The sequence below is a fragment of the Ictidomys tridecemlineatus genome, chromosome 3, assembly GCF_052094955.1.
Source record: "Ictidomys tridecemlineatus isolate mIctTri1 chromosome 3, mIctTri1.hap1, whole genome shotgun sequence".
In the NCBI taxonomy this organism is placed as follows: domain Eukaryota; kingdom Metazoa; phylum Chordata; class Mammalia; order Rodentia; family Sciuridae; genus Ictidomys; species Ictidomys tridecemlineatus.
Genome location: NC_135479.1, coordinates 106416146 through 106429814, shown reverse-complemented (window position 1 = coordinate 106429814; position 13669 = coordinate 106416146). Strand labels below are relative to the sequence as shown.

Below are 13669 nucleotides of genomic sequence, written 5' to 3'. Positions count from 1 at the left end.
AATGTATGAAATTATAGTTAAAAGCTTAGGGTCAACTCTTCCTTGGTAAATGTATTTGTGGATTAAATGAACTAATCCATGTAAAGCATAAAGATCATTGATCAGAGTTGGCATTCACTAATAGCAGCTGTGATGACAACCATAAGGATAATGAAAATAATGATAACAATAGAAATTTCCTAGGCTTTATTTTAAACTAAGCTTAAGGAAAAAAAAAAAACAATGTACCAAATAACTGCCTAAGCAGTGAACAAATTAAGCTCACAAAGCCAAGATTCATCATGCCAAGCTTTGGGGATTTCTCCTTGTTTTTTCCACTGCTCTAAAGATTTCTAGCCCTGTTTTAGTGACAGACCAACCCACTTGATCTGAGAAGCAGCTGCCAGGCTGTACCTTAACAGGCTGAGGTACAATGTGTGAAGGGCACACTAATGTATTAGAGAATAGGGCAAGAAAGACATGCCAACGGGTTCAAAGCTTGGGAATTTCACTCTCTTTAATGAACTGGAAAATATGTGTGTATTCATCCCCCTCTTACCACCTGTTGATAAACCAAAGCTGCTACTCCCTTAATAACTCTACCTCCCAAGCCCCTCTTAAAGCTCAACCATATCTCTGCCCACTGACAAGAAGAGCTGACAAGCTACAAACGAAATCCTACTCCCGTCTGTCTACCTGAAGGATGAGAAGGGAGTTAGTGAGGAAAGAAGGAACAGAAGGCCACAGTAAGGAAAAATCAGCCATTTTTTTAAAGGGAAGTGGGCAAAAAAGTAAAATGTACCTGATGGCCACTCAGAAACATGGGAGGGCAAGCCTCCCTCTCCGGTGGTTGAGTTTTCTGGCATCCTCCTAAACCAATTTTGTTTTGTTTTGTTTAATGAGAGGAATGTGAAAGGAAAATGAGTCTAAGTCAGAGATAGGACAAAGTCTGGAAACAGCACTTGTAACAGAAATTTGTGGACAGTAAAATGAAGTAGGTATATGCCAATCATGCTCCCCTGTTTCATCCATTCATCCCCTTGAATGGGGGCAGTTTTACCAGTGATTGAACTCAGGATCACTTGACCACTGAGCAATATCTCCAGCCCTATTTTTGTATTTATTTAGAGACAGGGTTTCACTTAGTTGCTTATCACCTCACTTTTGCTAAGGCTAGCTTTGAACTTGTGATCCTCCTGTCTCAGCCTCCCAATCCATGCACTCTTTTATGTATTAGACATTTGTTGTGCATTTACTTGTGCCAGATACCAGAGAAACAGGCTGGGCCCCTGTCATTAGGAGATGAATAGAGTTTTGACAAACAAAAATAAGGATGGAGAGCAGAAACCCATGCAACAGGGTAGGGAAACCCAATAGGCCAAAAATAAATAAATAAATAAACAAACAAATAAAGGCAGCATGCAGGGCATGCTCTAGAAGATGGAGGAAACTTAGAGTCTCCCACTGTTTGTGCTTCCTTGAGCCAATAAATGAGAGGTGTATCATGTTCTCACTAAGTGAACTTCATTGCCCTAGAATTACTGCTTCTTTCTAATGGTTGTTCTCCTTAACTAATGGAAGAATGACAATCCTATTAGAGGTATAGAAACATAGACTCAAATGTTTGAATTAGGAGCAGTTTTTTTTTTTTAAATTATGCATCTTTCTCAGGACCTCTAGCTCTTTGTTACTTAGTTGTTTCAGTTGATTTTTGGCAACCTACAATAATTAAAAAGTGCTTGGAATGTTTTGTTTTGTTTGGAATGGTAAAACCTCTCTACACAATGAAATGTCGGTCCTCTTTTCTTGAGGTCTGTGCAGGTTGTATAGTCTAAGGAAATTATGCAGGAGACCTGGAGCTGTGGGATAAGAACCACATGTCCCAGAAATAAATATCACTCACTCCCTATCAAAAATTTCATTTTCTACTGCCCTAGCAATGTTTGCTAGCCCCTTTCTTTCTATGCTTTGGTTTTCCCTAGTACTGTATCACTAATATACCTTATATATCTTATATATATTTGTCTATTTACCCCCTCTAGAGAATAAGTAATTTTTACTATTTTGTCACCACTGCATCCCCAGTACCCATAATAATGTTCAGCATTTAGTAAACATTCCATAAGGACTTAATGAATGCATGCTGAATGCATGAATTTCAGAGGATAGTCCCAATTCCAAATATTCTGTTGTACAGTCCCCATAAACATATCCTTACTTAGACCATGTGTGGTGACTTAGCACTTGGCAAACATGGGCAAGCAAGGTATGGAATACACACATGTGTAGGTAAAGTAACCTAATCCTGCCACTTTGGGAGATATGTAAGCACTGTACTTGCATCCTTTCAAGAAGTACAACCCATTGATCCATGTGGCTTCCATACACATTAATCTGTTTCAGTCATTAGTCAACTGGAAAGAGTGTGCAAAAGCCTGTGTGAAAACATAATCTAATTGTGACTTGTGACTTGGCCACATATTTTTATATTTTCTATCCTACCTCTCCAATTATTTTCTTTAAAAGTAGAAATACTTTTAAATACTAAAAGTATTTGGATACTAAAATATGCACCCATTTTCCCCAGTTTTGCAAATCCTACTTTTAGAATAATACACATACACACACATACCCCAAAATTTAACTCCTTATACTGAAATACTTTTGCAGTGTGCATTTTGCATATCAAGGCATGCACACCCCTAAAAGAAAGGAAAAGAAAAGAGTAATAATCTATAGAAGTCTCTTTATTTTTTTTAAAGAGAGAGAGAGAGAGAGAGAGAGAGAGAGAGAGAGAGAGAATGTTTTTAATATTTATTTTTTAGTATTCAGCAGACACAACATCTTTGTTTGTATGTGGTGCTGAGGATCGACCCCGGGCCGCACATATGCCAGGCGAGCGCCCTACAGCTTGAGCCACATCCCCAGCCCCAATATAGAAGTCTCTTTAAACATTAAAATTATTTTTAAAAAATTAACCAGAAATAAAGCATTTCAGAGTGATAACAGGAGCATTTGTAATGGAAGCCTCCTTGCAGAGGCTGACCACATTTGTAGCTTGTAGATGCAAATTCCATTACTTCCCTAACAACCTCAGCAACACTCTTAGTCTGTGGTCAAAAACTAGAAGGGGATTGGGAGGAGGACTGTCCTCCTCCTAAACAGTGAAGGAAAACAGCCAAGCAAAAAGAGTTTGAGAAAGAACAATGGCCTCCTACTGAGAAAGCATGTTAAGTAGGCTGGTATTGAAACTACATTTTATTGCCCACAAATCCATCATTGTTCCTTTTCTTTTTCTTTCCCTTTTCTTTTCTTTCCTCTGTCCTATTCACTGTAATTGTCATCTCATGTGTGATTTTTTTAAACCATGATATATTTGTTCAATTATCTGCAGACCTATAGCCCCTTCATCAAATTGGCTGATCTCTTTTTACAACTAATAATTCTATATTGGAGCCCTAATGGAAATTCTTGGGAGTGATAAAACAGAGTCAAATTTTGCAATGCTGCTTCCCATCCAAGGATTGTTGCCATTATCCAATATATGTGTTTCAATGAGTGTTGTAAATACACATTTTCTTTTAAAGATAGTACTTTTACATTAAAAAAAAGAAAGACTGAGTAGTATCAGAAATGGTATTTTCACAATTTGTCTCACACCTTAATCTAAGTTCATGTTACCTTTAAAAAATTAACTTTAAGGACTGAGGTTGTGGCTCAGCAATAGAACACTGGCCTAGCACATGTGAGGCCCTGGGTTTGATCCTCAGCCCCACATAAAAATAAATAAATAAAATAAAGATATTGTGTCCAACTACAACTAAAAAAATAAATATTTTTTTAAATGAACTTTAAAAATCTAGTAGACTGAATGATGATTCTATCAGGGAGGGAATTCATCTGTACCTGGAGTACATTCATGTATTTTCAGTAATTAATATGCAAAATTACCAGAGAAACTCATCTATAATTCAATATTCAAGTGCAACTTTCTGTTGCTATTAGTATTCCATATTACTTAATTTCACAAAATACTTATTATACTCCATTTACCAATTGTTTTAATGGCCTCTAAAGATATTAAAAAGTATAATAAAAGAAAAAATTAAAACAAATAGCATCATTAAGCCAGAGTCTAACAAAGACCCCAAACCATATACTGAGCCATGGATCAAATTCCACGTTAAAGTCCAAGCTGTAATTAAAAATTTAAAAATACAGCTTGGGCTTGCTCAATTGGTAGAGTGCTTGCCTCACATGCACATGGCCCTGGAACCAATCCCCAATCCCACCAAAAAAAAAATTAAAGTTTGAACACCCATATGCCAGAAGACTCACATCTACCATAAGAAGCTTCTAGTTTGACTCATCTCAGAAGTAATACTAATGATTTACCTATGGTGGGGCTATGTCTAAAAACAATGGAATCCTGACAGTCATCCCAAGGCAGAGTGTTCAGGCTAACCAAGAGGGACAAAACTAACCCTCTGCAGCACAGATTCTGGAAGGTACCACACATCTAGGCAGAAAGTAATAAGATTCATGCAGATCAGCTAGACAGTTTTACGCAGCTATGTGTCAAAAATCTACACAGAAAGGCAAACTCTTGCCTAGAAAAGTTGAAGGTTATCAAAAGCAACAAAGGGAGAAAGGATCTTAATCCTTATTCATACTGTAGAAGCTGGCTACAACCTGCTCTGTTTTATAGCACCTGCTGGGCATCGTTATTGAGTGTTCACAAATATCAGCCAAAGACCAAAAACAAACAAACAAACTAGGAGCCTTTGTGCATTTCTCTTCTGATGATAAAATGACTTCAAAATAGCAATAGCTATTTTGAAGTATCAGTGTTAGATCTGATACTGTTTTTAACAGCCAAATATTCTTAACTTTCTTCTTGTCTTCTTGTAGTCTATTCACTCAATCAACTCTGCCAGGCAAAATAAGAGAGTTAAACATTAAGAGTGCTGCTCTAAGTGACTTCAGAAAAGTTACTTTCTCCTCTAACATTGTCTATAACATGGGAGAAGTGACAATACTTGCTCATGAGGTTGGAGGATCCAATAATGCATGAAATCATTTAGCATTGTAAGTAGTCAATGCAAATGAGCTGCTATCATTACTAGCATTTTAGGCTAAACTATAAGAAAACGCCACTTTTACAGGTCATGGTCAAATATAGGCAATTTCCAGTCTCTACCCAAAGACTTAAAATCAACCTACTATAGTGACACAGCCACATCATTGTTTATAGCAGATAAAGAAACTGTGGTATATATACACAATGGAATATTACTCAGCATTAAAAGAGAATAAAATTATGGCATTTGCAGATAAATGGATGGAGCTGGAGAATATCATGCTAAGCGAAGTAAGCCAACCCCAAAAACCCAAAGGCTGAATATTCTCTCTGAATAGTGGATGCTAACCCATAATGGGGTGAGGGGATATGGGGAAAATGGAGGAACTTTGAATTGGGTAAAGGGGAAGGAAGAGAGGGGAGTGGGCATGAAGGTAGGAAAGATGGTGGAATGAGAAGGACGTCATTACCCTAGGTACATGTATGATTGCACAAATGGTACTACTGTACATTGTGTACAACCAGAGAAATGAAAAAAGTTGTGCTCCAATTGTGTACTATGAAACAAAATGTGTTCTGCTGTCATGTATAACTAATTAAAACAAATTAAAAATTTTTTAAAGAAAAATTATATTTACAATTTTGTAGGATTTAAACTAAAATATATCAATAATTGTCATCATAAATTTATTAATACTATTATTATTTATTTTAAAGAGAGAGTGAGAGAGGAGAGAGAGAGAGAATTTTTTTTTTAATATTTATTTTTAGTTCTCGGCGGACACAACATCTTTCTTTGTATGTGGTGCTGAGGATCGAACCCAGGCCGCACGCATGCTAGGCGAGCGCGCTACCACTTGAGCCACATCTCCAGCCCTTAATACTATTATTAGTAACATTATTATTGACAAAGATTTTTGACCTTTTATCGTCCTAACGTAGGCTTTTATATGCTTATTTAAATTGGAAAATGCTAACAAATAGAAAGTATTCCATTGTAAGAGGCTATTTATTTATCTACCTTCCTATAAAGATATATCAGGAATAAGGGAAGCCAGTCTACACCAGGATACAAGAATATTACTCATGAATAAACTGACTTCAAAAAAGAATCTTTGGGGGCTATCTTGTTTAACTAACTAAGCTTTTTCCATATTCATAACAGTGTCCTAGGCACTGGAGCATAAAATGGAATACAAAATTAAGAAAAATTAAATTAGTGCTTGCTTCGACAGCACTTACACTAAAATTGGAATGATACATAGAAGATTAGCATGGCCCCTGCACAAGGATGAAACACAAATTTGTGAAGTGTTCCATATTTTTTTTATTAAGATATGAATTTGGGGGCTGGGGTTGTGGCTCAGCAGTGGATCGCTCGCTTAGCACATGTGAGGCCCTGGGTTTGATCCTCAGCACCACATAAATATAAATAAATAAAGGTTTTATGTCCAACTACAACTAAAAAATAAATGAAAAAAATGTTAAAAAAAAGATGTGAATTTGGTGTCAACATACCTTATATACAATCAGAGATATGATAAATTGTGGTCTAATGGTGTATTAAAAATTGTAATGCAAAAAAAAAAGGAAGAGGGGAGAAAAGTGAGTTTTTTTATTTTTTTCTAAAGTAGATCAATTTTTGTTTCTGGTATAATTTAGAAATCTTTCTATTTTATCATCCTTTGGAATTAAACATTAATTGAGGAAACATAAAGAGATAAAGATATTATGTATATAATAAAGGAGAGGGGAAAAAGAAAGGTTAAATTAAATTTTTGATGTTTAGGGATCCCAAAAAGAATTTTAAAAATGAAAAGCTATACTCAAAGAAAATAAAATGAGGCATGCCTGAGGCACTGGGCTCACTCCCCAGTACCACATAAAAAAAAAACTAAACAAAATAAAGGTAGTGTGTCCATATTCAACTAAAAATATTTTTAAAAAGAAAAGAAAATGAGGACCAAATCAGGAAGGAGATTATAAAAATATGCCATGAATCCCCAAAGCACAGAAAACAAAGCAAAAATAGACAAATGGAATTATATTCAATTAAAAAGCTTCTAAAAGTGAAGAAAACAATCAACATTGCAGAGAGAACCTACAGAATGGGAGAAAGTATACACCTGACAAGGGTTTAGTGTCCAAAATATATACTACAAGATCTCAATAGCAATACAATAAATAACCTGATTTTAAAATGGGCAATAGAGTCGGGGCGGTGCACGCCTGTGATCTCAGTAGCTAAGAACTGAGGAGGACCATGAGTTCAAAGCTAGCCTCAGCAACCTAGGGAGGCCCTAAGCAAATTAGCATGACCCTGTCTCTAAATAAAATATGAAAAAAGGGCTGAGGATATGACTCACTAGTTAAATGCCCCTGGGTTCAATCCCAGGTACTTTAAAAAAAAAAAAAAAGGCAATAGACATACATGGACATTTATCAAAAGAAAACATATAAACAGGTACATGAAAAAAATGCTCAACATCACTAACAATCAGAAAAATGTAAATCAAAACCAAAATGAGATATCACCTCATCCCACTAAGAATGGCTAATATCAAAAAGATTAAATTTAGATATCAAGTTGCTAGCAAGGTTGCAGAAAAAAGGGAAACCTTGCACACCAGCTAGGAGCAAGAAGTTCTGGGGTACTACCACATAGTATGGTAACTTTATATAACAATTATGAATATACATTTCAAACAGCTGAAAGAACAGATTTTTGAAAGTTTTCACCACAAAGAATTGATATATGTTTGAAGAGATAAGTTTCACCTGATTTAAGCATTACACAATGTATACATGTAGCAAAAATTACATAGTACCATGTTAATATGCACAACTTTTATATTTTGTGTATAAAATAAATGAAAGAAAATAAATAAAAATTATATATAATACACATATATAAAAATTTCTTGTTCTTGTCTTCTAAAAGACATATACTATGTCTTTCTATATACATAATATGTGCAGACACAAGACTACTAAACAGTTGCCAATGACAGTGACAGACCTTGATTTGTGGTCATGATTCTAATAATGGAGGTGCACTATTCCATCCACATTGTCTCATCTGGTGCTCCTTATGCCCACCGGCCTACTTTTGACAGGTGGTGAGTTAGTGTTAAAATAGCAGATTTTTGTCATAGAATGAGCAAGCTGACACTCGTAGGATTCCAGCTGATGGCCTTTACCTCATCAAAGAATTCCCTGTCCTCATCACACACTAACAGTGCTAAAACATGCATTTAAATACCATCAACCATGTCACTACTTTAAAAAGCATTCATAGTTTGGACCATAGACTGGCTGAATTATAAACAACAGAAATTTATTCTTCACAGTTCTGGATCCTAGAAGACCAAGATGAGGATGCAAGCCAGCATGGTCAGATTCTTGTTTGGGTCCTCTTCCAGATTATAGATGGTTGGTTCCTCATTGTATCCTCACATGGCAGAAAGAAAGCTAACTAACTCTCTGGCCTCTTTGTATAAAGGCACTAATCTCATTCACATAAGTGTCACCTTCATGACCTAATTACCTCCCACAGAACATTGGTAATTAAAGTATAATCATTTACACATTTACACAACAGAATAAGAACCTGAACTTTACTCCTTATCAATATCTCACAAACCAATATTTTTGAGAATTTTCTCACTACGCTAGCCATCTGGAATCAAGAAGAACATTAAGAAAAATCAACAGAAGCACACAAGCAAAGAACAGAAAACAACATTAACTAGTTTCCTGTAAATAAGAACTCCCCTGGATTTCATCTCACCAAAAGCTATTCTGGCAACCTTCCAGTAGTCCAGTGCTCCACAAATTATGCATACTGATTTATGTAAAGCAGGCTTTCTTTTTGTCTTACGATAACAGAAGATAATTTGATCTTATTTTTATGAGTAGGAATTTTTAAAATTGTCTTTGTCTTCTAAAATTTACTTTTCATATTTATTTTTGTTTCATGGTTTTTATTTGTATGTTTTTCCTCTTTTGATCTCAATTTGTTTTCCTTAAACACAGTCCTTTATTAAAAGGTCTCCCTTTTAGAGATTTTCATTCAACTTTTCTTAATTTTGCATTTAAGCACAAGAGACTAGGATAGTGCCTTGACCTTAGCAGTTGTTTGCTAAACAAATGTACCAAAGCATCTGTGCTTAACTTAGCCATTTGAAACATTCTTAGATCTGAATACATACTAGTTTTCATTACTACTAACACATTTTTACTCACATAGAACTTCATAAACTACCATTTGAAGTACAGTAATTTCTATTTGACAACATTTTGAAGTTGAAATATGCCTTCCAATCTATAATGCTTACAGATATTTACTATTATGATACACAGTAAAGTTAGGAAAAAAGTTTTATTTATAGGCAATTTTTAAAAAGACAAATTTTTAAATAACCCATATATATACATTAAACACCAATGCACAAATCAAAATTTTGAAACCCAAAACACTCTTGTTATACATACTTTTATTTTAATATATATAAAATATCCCTTTTTTCTTCAAGGCCCCTAATAATGACAAGAGTCTTGTAAGGAACAGTACAAACCAAAGAAGGAAGGATAACAGAAAATATTTGGTTTATTCAAATGATGAAGTTCTGGAGTCTTTTAGAAACACAATACTGAAACTACCTCATATTTCATTAAAAGAGCACTAATTTCTTCATATGAAGAAATTGATGATTTTCTGAAAACTCAGCTTTTAGAAAAAGCTAAATGGAAAATACTGCAAAAAAGAATTATTGTGTTGGGTGATTTTAATTTTAAATAGCTTATTATTATTAAATAGAGCTATGAAAAGATAAAAAATATACAACAGTACAGTTGGTACAGTGTGAGGAATACAGGCTATGCAGTCAAAAGACCTCAGTTCTGACCCTACCTTCACCTCTTTACCACTAAGGCTGTCCACAAAATATAGTGAAATTACACAGGTAATGTATGTAGTGCAGGAACCGACTAGTAAGTAAGAGCTCAATGAATAATAATACCATAACTACTCAAAGAAGGTCTATTGAATATATACAGTTTGTCCTCTTTCAAATTCCTAATAGGATGTAATGAGATTAAACATAGAAAAATCCACAAATATAATGAAAACCAGAGGAAAAAATAATAACAATATTTTGGGAGATAAAAACAGATGCATGAGTCATAATTAACTTAACAAAACTGAGAAAGTTGAATCCCACATCCATAGGACACTTAGCTACATTGCTTGAAACTGATATTTCTCAGAGAAGCCTACTTATTTTTTGTTGTTTTATTAAAGCATCCCTGTCCACAATGCCAGTTAAGTGACTTTTAAGATTATATATGAAAATGCAATCTATTACTTCAGACAGTATATGACAAGGACATTGGAGACAAGGATTTTGATTTTTTATTTTTTTTTTAATTTTATCTAAATTTATTATCAGTCAATAGTCCAGTAACATTTTCCTCTCAGTACAATACTCCCTTCTCTCTATAAGGCTGTTCCTGGGAGCCAGATACTTTAGGTAATGAGGGAGTTAAGTTAGGAGAGTAACTGCTTGCAGTTTTAAAAAGATAGTAACTTTTTGTTTCCCTCTTAATGTGCTAATAGTTGTGCCTAAAAAAATATGCAATTCTTAAAAAGGTACCATTTCTGATTTCTTTATTATCTGTAACCTTTGGAAACTAATCACATGAAACTACAAAATTAGCAAATGTCTTGAAATCTGTATATAAAACATAAATTACCTCTAATTTCAAACTCTCATTTATTAGTGTACCACTCAATCTTAAAAAACAAAACAAACAAAAACAAAAACGAAAAAGAAAAAAAGCGGCTCCAAAGATAGTCTTACACCATTCTTTAAAAAAGGAAACTGTTCCTTTTAACTTTACACCCACCCCATACCCCAATTTCAAAACACATCATTTAATTGTCTTGGTCATGAACATTTCCAAGATGAGATTTTATATTTCGTTCCCATAGCTTCTGGTTATCAGAAAACCCATGTTTTCCTTTATTGAAAGAGTTTGGTCCAGCTGATGTTGGTGTATCCCTTCCAATATTCTTCATAAAACAACAGAAATTTAAAAAAATAGGATTAGGCAGAATAACCAACAAAACAAAGCAAATGAAAATGAGTGTTAGAAGGGCTTTAGGAATACTAATAAGCCATTAAACTAATTAGCCACTAAATTGGAAGTTCTCAAAGAGCAAGTTAGGCTAACCAAGTAAAGCTTTCTATAATTACACTTTCCAGTTTCCAGTACTAACAACACTTACTTACACTGGAGAGGAACAGAGAAGAATAAGGTCTATGCTTGGGTGGAGAGGTGATTGTAACACATCACCTTGGCCCTGTTGAGAAGTTAGTATACAAAATACAAAACAGTATACAAAATACAGGCTGCCTTCCCAGAAGTAAAATTAAGGAACACTTTATAATGCACCACCAACAGAAGTGTAATTTGATTCAGTCAATCTGGAGAACAAATTTTCCCATGCTATTATTTCATTTCTTTTTAAATACTCCTTTTCTTTCTATTTACCAAATGTGGTCATTCTACAGACCTCAATGAACAAACTATATTCTATGGCTTTAACTAACAGCTCCACATAACTGATTCTCAAATCTCCACTTCAGTCCCTGTTTCTACTATCTATTCTAGGTTACAAGCAAGAAGAAATACTATTTGGTCAACAATCTCCTCAATCTAAATAAATCCAAAACTGAACTTGTCTACTACAAATCACCCCTGCCCCAATCACAACTGTCTTTCTCAACACCTCTGAATTCTATCAATGGCACCACAGCTCTCTCAGTTACTAAAGCAGATCTTCAGTTAGCGTTGCCTATTCTGTGTCCTTCTATTTATTAAAGAACTGAAATCTTTACTTATGGAGCCAAAATTAGAACATGACCTACAAAAGTAAGGAAAAAAATGCCATCACAAAAAGTAATTTAAAAATAGTTTGAATATTAAAAAATTGTGTTCTTCCACATATTATTACTGAGGAAGAATGGGGCTGTGCGAAAATCCAGATGTTGGTTATCACATAGATGCAATTACTGTCATCCCATCTTAATCATTCTTGTCTTCACAGACATCTCTTCCTCCTCACCAACATCAATGCTCTCATTCAGGCTTTCGTTTCCTCACATCTCAATAGAACTTGCTTCTTGTCTAAATCCATTGCACCCATCACCCTCTCGTATCAACAAATTTTGTTTTAGCACTGATTATTACATTCACTTACCTAAAAACCTTCAATAAGTCTTCAAACTCTGCAGTGTGGCATATAATCTTATATTCTTTTCCTAGAGTTAGTGTTGGGGAGCCCTTCCACGTCACATGCATCTTCACAGGTCACAGATTAAAAGTCCCCACACAGGTATGAGATAAAGAAATAACTAGGCAATGCACACCTCATTCTCTCAGATTTTTCTCTTTACTACTTTTCTAGCACTCCCTATACTTAATGTCTTTTTCATATTCTTCTCTAGGCCAACATCACCAACAAGAATTTATAATCACTATAACTCTATAAGCAAAGAGATAATTGATTATTGTTCTAATCAATAATTATCAATAAAAAGACTTAGACATAACAAAATTAGAAGGAGGGGGACCTTAGCTGTGGAATAACTAGAATTCAAAGTCCAAAATAGGGTCAGGAGTGAAGCCAAACAAGCTCTCAGATCTGATGATGAAGGCCTCACTAAAAGATGAAGATGTCTTGCTGTCCATTTATTCAGGAAAACAGAAGTAGCATGAACACAACTTATCCCTTTATAGTTTTCCACATTTTTCCCTATAATCTCATCAGAAGCTAGATAGTGCCCTGGGTATTCTTCCATTATAGATAAGTATATAGAAAAGAACTTCACTGACCAATGTTCTCAATGTAAAATTAACAAATTTGAGGACATTTTTAACATCAAACTAAAAATATCCTGTCTTGACAGAGCCTAAACTTAGGCTTAACAAAGATAGATTCTCTCTGTCTTCCTTTCAATCTCACATTTTTAACTACATCATCTTAGCCCATATTTACAAACTTCAGAATAAAATGAATTTTCTTTTCCATTTCATAAAATATTCTGTTTTTTCACAGAAAAGAAACATAACAAACAATGCTCACTGTTCTCACAAACATATAAGGCCTCCATTGGAGGTTAACAGTTTCCACCAAAAAATGAAAGTGTTGTTGATTGTTGACATACACACACACACACACACACACACACACACACACACACGTACACATAATCCACTCTTCTCTCCCTGCCCCCAACATAGAAGGTCCATTTAACTGAAATCTAGATATTTTAAAACAAATCTCTTTCTTCACTGGAGCAAAAGGGGAAGGCTATATTCATTCTGACAGCCTATTTTTATAAGAATGCAAAAAAAGTAGAGGAGTGTGAGCAAGATGACTCTGCAGTATCTGAATAGTATTTTCAAGTAGGATTTCTCTGCCTTTTAGTTTCTGGTGTTTAACTTAAATACACTACCTCTCCTAGGGAAAAATAACCCAAAGTATGTACCCTTTCACTGCTCCAATGTCCATCCACAGGATTAAATATGTGTGCACCCTATTCA

At 34.7% G+C, this 13669-nt stretch overlaps 1 protein-coding gene and 1 non-coding gene across 2 annotated transcripts in view; one reads left to right on the top strand and one right to left on the bottom strand.

Moving 5' to 3' along the window:
- The window catches only part of Ppm1l (protein phosphatase, Mg2+/Mn2+ dependent 1L), a 292081-nt gene that overhangs the window by 220448 nt on the left and 57964 nt on the right, over positions 1-13669 (bottom strand). The gene's annotated exons all lie outside the window — the stretch shown is intronic.
- Positions 6279-6385, top strand: LOC120884712 (U6 spliceosomal RNA). Its single transcript, XR_005727123.1, has one exon. It is a non-coding gene; the product is annotated as a U6 spliceosomal RNA (small nuclear RNA).